Raw genomic sequence first — 10,779 nt, forward strand, 5'->3', positions numbered from 1 at the left:
AAAAATGAATAGTACGTGCTGAATTGCACGCAGCCACGTTGGCTGAGTAATGTAGGGTCAAACGTATCCCTAGGGGGTTACGAATGAGAACTGAACCATTACTATTTTTGGAAAATACTACATTTTTAAATAAATGGAATGCCATTCTTAATAAATGTTCATATGATTTGATGCTCTTAATTATAGAGACTACAAAAGTAGAATTAGATCTATATAAGACTTATCTTCAAAATCATGTTGACTCTTTGAAAACTACCGTTCCAGAAGATACTTATATAGTACAAATGCAGGAGTTAACTAAGAAAATTGATGATTTTAGAGCAGAACTAAGGGGTACTAAAATCAAAAAATTTCATAGGGATGAAATAGATTACCAAAAGGGTTTTGTCTACAGTTGGATGGACAAATCAAAGCACAGATCAATAAAATGCCCTACCTACACACAAGCTTCCAGCGATACATCTGAGGATGATGTACAACATACAGGGCGTTCTGTTACCATCCCTGGAAATGGACACCAGGGGGTACAAAAGAAGCCTTTTTTATCAGGGACGTCCAAACCTACCAATCAGCATCCAATGAGACACAAGAACCAGAAACCATAGTAATTCCATCAGATGTCTTCAATTTGTCAAGCAGAGTCCTGACGAATATTGAATTAGATGTTTTAAATAAAGGTTTAAGCCCTCTTCTGTCATCCGATTTGATTAAAGATTATTTAGATTCTTCAGGGATGCCACGTCTCTCGGGGGAGGCAGCAAAGCAGCTTAATTGCCCATTACAAGCTTTAGAGATACAGAAAGCTATCAGGGCTATTAGGCCCGGCACTGCTCCTGGCCCCGATGGTTTTTCAGGTGAATTCTATCGAATCCTAGAGACATCGCTTTGTGGCCCTCTATTGTCTTATTTCAATGAGGTTATACGAAGTGGTGCATTTCCCAGATTTGCTAACGAGGCATCTATAGTTCTATTACTTAAACCTGATAAAGCTGCAGATCTTCCAGGTTCATATCGACCTATTTCTCTACTTAATGTGGATCTCAAGCTCTTTTCTCGTATTTTAGCAAACAGATTGCTTCCCCACATTTCTCTATTAATCCATAAAGACCAAGCTGGCTTTGTCCCAGGAAGGCAATCAGTGTTAAATATACGTAAGATATTACTGGCTTTGGCCCACGCTCAACAAAAGGCGCTTCCAACTTTATTTGTGAGCCTGGATGCGGCCAAAGCATTTGACAATGTCTCCTGGACTTATATGTATCAAATGTTGGATTACATTGGAATTTCGGGATTTTATCGTCAAGCCCTATCCTCTTTGTATAACAATCCTATGGCTTCTTTGCTGATTAATGGAACTTCTTCTGATAAATTCTCTATTTGTCGAGGAACCCGTCAGGGTTGTCCTTTATCTCCACTATTTTTTTTTCTTACATTAGAACCACTTTTATGTACTCTTTGTAATTTTACAGAGGTACAAGGACTTGAGATAGCAGATCAAAATCTTAAAATATTGGCATTTGCAGATGATTTACTGCTTATATTAACAAATCCAACATATTCTCTCCCAGTGGCTTTGGATCTAATAGCGGAATACGGGTTCTATTCAGGACTGGTTATTAATCTTGACAAATCAGTGGCTATGCCTTCTCATGCCTTCTTACGTCATCAATGGAAGGGTGTTTTTCCAGTGCAATGGGCTGACACTCACATTAAATATTTAGGAGTTTTGATCCCAATAGATCTTTCTACTTTATATGCAATTAATATAGAACCCTTGTTCCGCTCTTTGTCAGCAAAGTTAAGAATGTGGCATAATTTCCCTCTCTCGATTATGGGTAGAATCGCATTACTTAATATGATTGTGATTCCCTCCTGGATATATATATATTCCAAACCCTACCTTTATATCTTTTGACTCGAGATGAGACCAAGTATACCCGCTCTCTTCAATATTTCCTATGGAGGGGCCGCCGGGCACGATTATCTTACCAACAGATAGCACGACCACTTCCCAAAGGGGGCCTTGGATTACTTAACCTTCGTTACTTAACTATTAGTTGTGGTATGCGTCACATAAATGATTATTTTAGGGGAACATCCACTTTTTCTAATACTACCATAGAACTTACCTGTTTTTCGGGAGACCATTTCAGTGCATATCTACACTCCATTCCTTCATCTCTCCCCTCTCACCTTGGACTAAAGTTATTTGGCACACCTTTGAGAGGGGTTTGGATATGGATATGTAGATTTCATGGAATAAGTCATCATGAATCCCCCTTTCTGCCTATTTGTTCTAATAGTCATTTCCCGCCTGGAATGGGGATCTCACGATTCACTTATTGGGAAGCCAAGGGACTAGTATATTTGTTTCATTTAGTCCACCGAGATGGCACCATTAAAACATTCGCTCAGTTATGTAGAGACTATGATCTGACTGATAGGGATTGGTTTGCATATTTGCAGATTCATCATTATTTGAATTCCCTTAACCGATCTAATTTGGATACTACTAAACGCGAATTATTGTCTACGGTATACACGTTAGACTCTCAAATGGTGGTGCCTTTAAAATTTCATCATCGTTATCTGAAAGATGAGACCCCACTCTCTGACTATGCAAAATACCAGATCGCTTGGGCTAATGATCTCAATATTATATTGCCTGATGATATTATTCTTACCGCTGTAAGAAAATATATATACTTTTTTGAAATGCAATATAAATTGTTATTTCGATTATTTGTTTCACCCAAGTGGGCGTATCGAGCCAAATTACGCCCTTCTCCAAGCTGTATGACATGCGGATTCCAGGAAGCTACTCTTGGCCATATGTTTTGGTCATGCCCGGATGTTCAATCCTTTTGGACCAGTTTATTTGTTTTCATTGAACATATTTGGAAAATGAAAATACGTCTCACACCAGAACTACTTTTTGGGGTTTTACCCTCTTATCATCCTAGACTACCTGGAGCTAGGACCTTTTTGCGATGGTCAATTCTGTCTGCCTTAAAATGTATTTTACAGCTGTGGTTAGAAACAACCGTTCCAACGCTTTCCTTGTGGAGGTCTCAGATGATTATCCTGCTAGCCTGGGAACGTCGTAGTGTTCCTGACCTCTCCTCAACAGGAGGCCTTCACTTTACGGCTATATGGAACCATTTTGGAATACTATGACATCTGTGTCTAGAAGTCGTATTTTGAACTACTGATATATGTCTAATTAGTTGATTGTATATTTGAGTTAGTTTCTTTGGGACTCCGGACAGGGGGGGGGGAGTTAGGGTGGGAGGGGATAATATAAAAATGTATGATTGAGTTTTGTTTATCATAAGAATACTGGATCAAATAGTTTTCTGCTCAATAAAAATTATTTAAATAAAGGTTTAACATTTGTGCCCACGGTGGGGTATGACTAAGGTAACCATACGTCCAGTTTTGAACAGGACTGTCCCGTTTTTAGATCCCCTGTCCCGTTGTCCCCACACACAGATTCGGGACGCCAAAATGTCCCATTTTCGGGGACAACGGGACAGGTGATTGCTTCCTGTTGCTGCTGCGCAAAAAAAAAAAAAAAAAACGCCTCCCTCCAGGCCCGATTTAACCCCCGCCCCCCCCCCCCGGGTCCGCTGCCGTTGCTGCTGTCCTTCATGTTGCTGCTAATCGCTGCCCAGAAGCCTTCTTCCCAACGTCAATTCTGACTTCGGAGAGGATGTTCTGGGCCAGCCAACCGCCTGGCTGGCCCGGAATGTCCTCTCTGACGTCAGAATTGACATCGGGAAGAAGGCTTCTGGGCAGCGATTAGCAGCAGCAAGAAGGTAAGGACAGCAGCATCGGCGGTGACTGGGTGGAGAGGGGGTAAATCGGGCCTGGAGGAAGGCTTTTTTTTTGGGGGGGAGGTAGGCAGGCAGGCAGGCTGGCTTCAGGGGTGGGGGTGGGACAAAGTCTGGAAGGCAGTGAGGGGGGACATAGGAAGGAGAACCTGGGGGCACTAAGGACAGAGGAAGGAGGCATGGGGGGCACTAAGAACATAGGAAGGGGCACTAAGGACATAGGAAGGAGGCACTGGAGACACTAAGAACATAGGAAGGAGCACTAAGGACATAGGAAGGAAGCACTGGGGATACTAAGAACATAGGAAGGGGCACTAAGGCATGGGAAGGAGGTACTGGGGCACTAAGGACATAGGAAGGAGGCACTGAGGGCACTAAGGACATGGGAAGGGGCACTAAGGACATAGGAAGGAAGGAGGGAGGGAATAGAAAGGGATAACTGTTGGACCTGAATGCAGAAAGAAAGGATACACAGTTGGAAGGAAACATAACCAGAGACTCATGAAATCACCAAACAGCAAAGACAGAAAAAATGATTTTATTTTCAATTTAGTGATCAAAATGTGTCAGTTTTGAGAATTTATATCTGCTGTCTATATTTTGCACTATTTGTCTATTTTTCTATAGTTACTGAGGTGACATTGCATATTTTAAAGTCAAATGCCTTGACATCTTTGAAACCCCCAAATATAAATGATAATTAACATTTTCTCTGCGTATAGTGTGCTTTGTAGTTTTTGTAAATTTCATGGTTATCATTATGAATTGATAAGATATTATGGGGCTCATAATCGAAAGAGAAAATCGTCCAAAAACCAGCCTAAGTCAGCACTTGGACGAACATTTCTCAAATACGTCCAAGTGACGATAATAAAAACGGGTTTTAGACGTATTTCTAAACGACCTAGGCCTTCATAGTGCCGCTGAACGACCAAAGCTAAATGGGACATTTTGGGAGGAGTGTTGAGGGCGGGAGTTGGGCGGGACTTGGGCCGGCTTAGACTTAGTTGTACAGCATGTATAACCAAAAGTTATACAGGCTGGGATCGACGGAACTTGGACGTTGTGACTTAGACCATGTAAAACATAATCTAAGTCACAAAAAACCACTTAAAGTCACCAGATAAGCACTGCAAACGCATAAAATAGACACCCACACACTACCCCAGTGATCACCGACCCCCCCCCACCCCCATAAAAATATTAATCATACCTTTAAAATTCAGCCTCCAGTCCATCATCACCTGGCATAGGAAAGCTTAGTCATCCAGCACAAAGGCAGCTTAAGTCGTCTTGGGGGTGGGTTAGGGACCCATAGAGAAGAGGACCCATGCCCTTAAGCCCCTGTAATCACTGCATTGATATTGAAACATGTGTACTGCCCTATACACCCCCACAACCCTTTTTTACTGTCATATAAGTGGCTCCTGCAGCCATAAGGGCTATTGGGGTGGTAGATAAGTGGGTCTAAGGGATTCTGGAGGTGATTTGGGGGGCTCATCATGATCTATGAGGGAGCTGTAGTGAGGAGAAGCCATGGCACCGTTTTTGTGAAGTTCACAGCAGTGCCCTGTAAGGTACCCCACTATTTAGGTGTCATGTCTGGGTGTTCAGTCCATCATTTTTGCAGATCCCTCCCACGTCCAACAGGGCTTGTTCTAGGTAGTGACGTACCAAGGGGGGGGGGGGGGCGGTCTGCCCCGGGTGCACGCTCCAAGGGGGTGCACAGCCGGCCGGATCCGGAACCTCCCGTTCTGCTTCAAACAGCACTTCAGCGTGGCTGCCGTACTTAGAGCAGAGACGGCAGCCGCGCTGAAGTGAAGAAGGTCCCGCGATGACTGGGAAGAGGTAAGTGACGTCGGGGGGGGGGGGGGGACCGGCAGTCGCAGTCATCACGGGATCTTGCCACAACTAACTGCGTCTGCCAGCCCAGCCCTTTCCGACGTCACTTACCTCTTCCATCCGAGCAGAAGCAGTCATCGTGGGACCTTTGGGATGGAGAAAGAAAGGAGGTCAGAGTGGTATGGAATCACGCTGAAGGGTGACAAAGGGAAGTCAGGGTGGTATGGAATCATGCTGAAGGGTGACAAAGGGTGGTCAGGGTGATATGGAATCACGCTGAAGGGTGACAAAGGGAAGTCAGGGTGGTATGGAATCACGCTGAAGGATGACAAAGGGTGGTCTGGGTGATATGGAATCACGCTGAAGGGTGACAAAGGGGGGGTCAGGGTGGTATGGAATCACGCTGAAGGGTGACAAAGGGGGGTCAGGGTGGTATGGAATCAGGCTGAAGGGTGACAGGGGGTCAGGGTGGTATGGAATCACGCTGAAGGGTGACAAAGGGGGGTCAGGGTGGTATGGAATCACGCTGAAGGGTGACAAAGGGTGGTCAGGGTGATATGGAATCACGCTGAAGGGTGACAAAGGGGGGTCAGGGTGGTATGGAATCACGCTGAAGGGTGACAAAGGGGGGTCAGGGTGGTATGGAATCACGCTGAAGGGTGACAAAGGGGGGTCAGGGTGGTATGGAATCACGCTGAAGGGTGACAAAGGGTGGTCAGGGTGATATGGAATCACGCTGAAGGGTGACAAAGGGAAGTCAGGGTGGTATGGAATCAGGGTGACAAAGGGTGGTCTGGGTGATATGGAATCACGCTGAAGGGTGACACAGGGGGGTCAGGGTGGTATGGAATCACGCTGAAGGGTGACAAAGGGGGGTCAGGGTGGTATGGAATCATGTTGAAGGGTGACAAAGGGGGGTCAGGGTGGTATGGAATCACGCTGAAGGGTGACAAAGGGGGGTCAAGGTGGTATGGAATCACGCTGAAGGGTGAGAAAGGGAGTCAGGGTGATATGGAATCACGCTGAAGGGTGACAAAGGGGGGTCAGGGTGGTATGGAATCACGCTGAAGGGTGACAAAGGGGGGGTCAGGGTGGTATGGAATCACGCTGAAGGGTGACAAAGGGGGGTCAGGGTGGTATGGAATCACGCTGAAGGGTGACAAAGGGGGGTCAGGGTGGTATGGAATCACGCTGAAGGGTGACAAAGGGGGGTCAGGGTGGTATGGAATCATGCTGAAGAGTGACAAAGGGGGTCAGGGTGGTATGGAATCATGCTGAAGAGTGACAAAGGGGGTCAGGGTGGTATGGAATCACGGTGAAGGGTGAGAAAGGGAGTCAGGGTGATATGGAATCACGCTTAAGGGTGACAAAGGGGGGTCAGGGTGGTATGGAATCACGCTGAAGGGTGACAAAGGGGGGTCAGGGTGGTATGGAATCACGCTGAAGGGTGACAAAGGGGGGTCAGGGTGGTATGGAATCACGCTGAACGGTGACAAAGGGGGGTCAGGGTGGTATGGAATCAAGCTGAAGGGTGACAAAGGGAGGTCAGGGTGGTATGGAATCATGGTGAAGGGTGAGAAAGGGAGTCAGGGTGGTATGGATGCATGATGGAGGGAGAGAAAGGGGCAGATGTTGATGGAATTGCAGGGAAAGAGACATAAGGGGGAACGATACTGCATGGAATTGGGTTGTAGGGAGCGAAAGGGGGCAGATGCTGATGGAAGTGTGGGGAAAGAAAGAGAAGGGGCAGATGATGGAAGTGGAGAGAAGAAGAGAGAAGAGGGCAGATGATTGAAGTGGGGGAAAGAGAGAGAAGGGGAAGATGATAAAAGGAGGGCGCATGATGGGGGGAAAGGATTGAGTTAGGGAAAGAGGTGGCGAGCTGTAGGTAGACAGTAAAAAAGGAAATTGATGAGAGGGTAGTAAGAACGTAATCTAGATGGATGCAGAAAATAAATTGAAAAGGAAAATGAGGGAAGAAAAGGATTGCATTAGAGAGGTGTGGGAGAGGGAAGTAGAGGAGAGAGATGCCAGACCAGTGGGGGTGAAAGGAGAGATGGAAGGGGGAGGCATACAGTTTCTGGAAGGGGCATCGAAGGAGAGAAGATGCCATATAGAGGCAGAGAGATGGCAGACAGTGGATGGAAGGAAGAGAGTAACAAGAAGATGAGGAAAGCAGAAACCAGAGAAGACAAAGGTAGAAAAAAAAAATTTCTATTTATTTAGGAGACATGTGTCACTGTTTCTGTGGTGTTGCATTGTATGCAGAGTCCAGCTTCTTGCTGGTTCAATTTAACCTTTGTCTATGTATTTCTATTTTATCCCCCCTTTTACAAAACTGTGGAGCGTTTTTTAGCGCCAGACGTGGTGGTAGCAGCTCTGATGCCCAGAATTCTATGAGCATCAGAGCTGTTACCACCGTGGCTAAAATCCACACTACAGTTTTGTAATAGGGGGAGGGGTTAGTTTGTGATGACATATTCCATACTAGGCAAAGGTGTGTTCTTGTGTTCGAAAGACATGGTTTTCTGTTAGATTGACGGTGTAGGATTGATCGATACTAGTTTGGCTTGTTTAGTTTTACAATGGGTGTATTGATGTTGTACTGCTCACTGCATATGTAAGATGCTGCCTTTTCCTAGGTACTCATGTGTGACGTGTGGCTTGTTACTAAAAATCATGTTTTTCGTACAGATGGGGGGGGGGGGCAAGAAATGATGGGCTCCGGGTGTCACATATGCTAGGTACGCCACTGGTTCTAGCCGTTTTTGACTCTGATGAAAAGTTGGACGGAAATGTGGTATAAAGATGGACGATTGATCCAAGATGGCCGAACGCTAGCAGGTCTGAGCACACTCTTCCCCAAGCTCGTCTCATTTATTTTACTTTTCTTGGTAAAACCTTACCTGTCTAGCCATGCCGAAGAGGAGAGGACGGAGCGCTGGTGGAGCCTCACAGCGCTCTAGAATGGCTGTCTTCAGCAACATTGAGGAGCTTGTCAGGAGAATGCAGCAAACACCAACAACACTGTCGGGGAGTTTCCTGCAGGAGGCGCGCAGCGGTGGCAAGTCTGCGGTGTTCTCCTTGGGGCCGGAGACATCTCTAAGCCCTGACAGGAGAGCACCTCCCCCACGCCCTCAGTCCACCAGTTCGCCGCGAGCAGAGGTACTCCCGGAAGTTGGAGTTCACTTCCTCCCTGAGGCTCAGGAGATCAAAGGGGGAACTGTGTTGCCGGGGCCCTTGCTGCTGCAGGGAAGCCCGAATGCGGAGACTGAGGAGGAAGCGGAGGGGGAAGCAGGAACCGAACAGGACGTTGGAAGAGACAGTTTGCCAGAGGGTGAGCTAAATAAATCTAAGTTACACTTTCTTCAAATAGAGAAACCCCAGGAGGTAACATTGGACTCTTTGTGGGATTTAGTGGCTAACTTGGCAAAGTCCATAAGTCCACAATTACAACAATTTGAAAATAAAATTAACAAACATGAGACTGATATTAAAGATTTGAAAAGTGAAATTGAGGACTCTTAAGACCTCAATACAGAATGTACTTCAAGAAATAAAGGTCTCTAAACAAATTACTGAGACACTAATTAAAGATAACACTGATTTAAGAAGGAAAATGGAGGTAATGGAAAATTTTTCCCGGAATAACAATCTTAGATTGATTAATTTTCCTAAGGTGCCTATGATAGCCCCTAGAGAAATGCTTAAGCGTTATATGATTGAAATATTGGAGCTTTCTGAAGAAACATTACCACCATTTACAAAAGTTTATTATCTTCCAAATAAGAAATTGCAACAGCAACAACAACAACAGAATATGGGACAGGACTCTATGAATTTATCTAATATTCTGGAAACATCTGGCAAAGAATTGGCGGAACCAGCAACTTTACTTATAACAGTAGCGCTCGCGCCAGATAAAAACTGGTTGCTGAGACTTTTCTTTAAGAATAAACAAAAATAATTTTTAGGTTGTAAAATACAGATGTTCCCAGATTTGGCCAAGGAGACCCAGCGAAGGAGACGCAAATTTTTGTTAAGGAAATCTGGTGTTATGGCTCTAGGGGCTACATTTTATCTGCGACATCCATGTAAATGTGTAATTAATTATCGTTCACATAAATTTGTCTTCTTTGAGCCATCTCAACTGATAACCTTTCTATCCATGTTTGGAGAAAGATGGAACACGAGTGCTTAGTTTAAGGAAAGGTGTATTCTCAGTCTACTAGTAATATTTACTTAATTTAATTTTTCTTATTATTACTTGCCCATCATCCACTTTGGATCCTATTTGTGGACTTGAGTAGAGATTAAGCTTATATTTGATGTTTGATTGAAGTATTATGTTTAATTATTAATTCTTTTGCTGAATTTCCTTTCTGTACAAGTTATGCTTGATTATATTGAAAAAATTCAATAAATATATATAAATAAATAAATTAAAAAAAAGATGGACGATTTAGTGGCTTGGACGATCAGATCGGCAGGACGTATAATTAGACGATTTTCGAAAGAAAAAAAATTTTGGAAATATTTTTTTAAAATGTGTCCTAGGCTGTTTTTTCCTTTGGACGACTTGCGACTTAGACGCAAACGGACTTAGACGCAAACGGACTTAGACGTCCCTTTCGATTATGCCCCTCCACGTGTACATGAAAAATAAATGGAAGAAATTGGGGGTAGGATTGGGGCAGGGCTAGGGCGGGATTGGGGGCAGGGCTGACAATTAACAGATGTCCCCTTTTGATGAAAAAAATAAATGGTCACTTTAGGTATGACAAACTTGATACCAGGATATATTTATATAAATTAATGCGCAAGTTGAAATTATGACATTTCTTCCAGGATGTAGATGATAATCCAGATTATGTGAAATCAAAAAGACATCAATCAACGTGGTGTCCTCCTGGTTCCACCAATCCACATATTAAAGCATTTGAACAACTGGTGGAGAAAGATGTTCAAATCATGGAATCATCAGATAATCACTTAAGATACAATTTAACAGTTAAACAGCGAGAAGCATTGAACGTTCTTTCAACAGATAAGAATATAATTATCCGTCCCGCGGATAAGGGAGGTGGAGTTGTAGTTATGAATG

The sequence above is a fragment of the Geotrypetes seraphini genome, chromosome 1, assembly GCF_902459505.1.
Source record: "Geotrypetes seraphini chromosome 1, aGeoSer1.1, whole genome shotgun sequence".
NCBI lineage: Eukaryota > Metazoa > Chordata > Amphibia > Gymnophiona > Dermophiidae > Geotrypetes > Geotrypetes seraphini.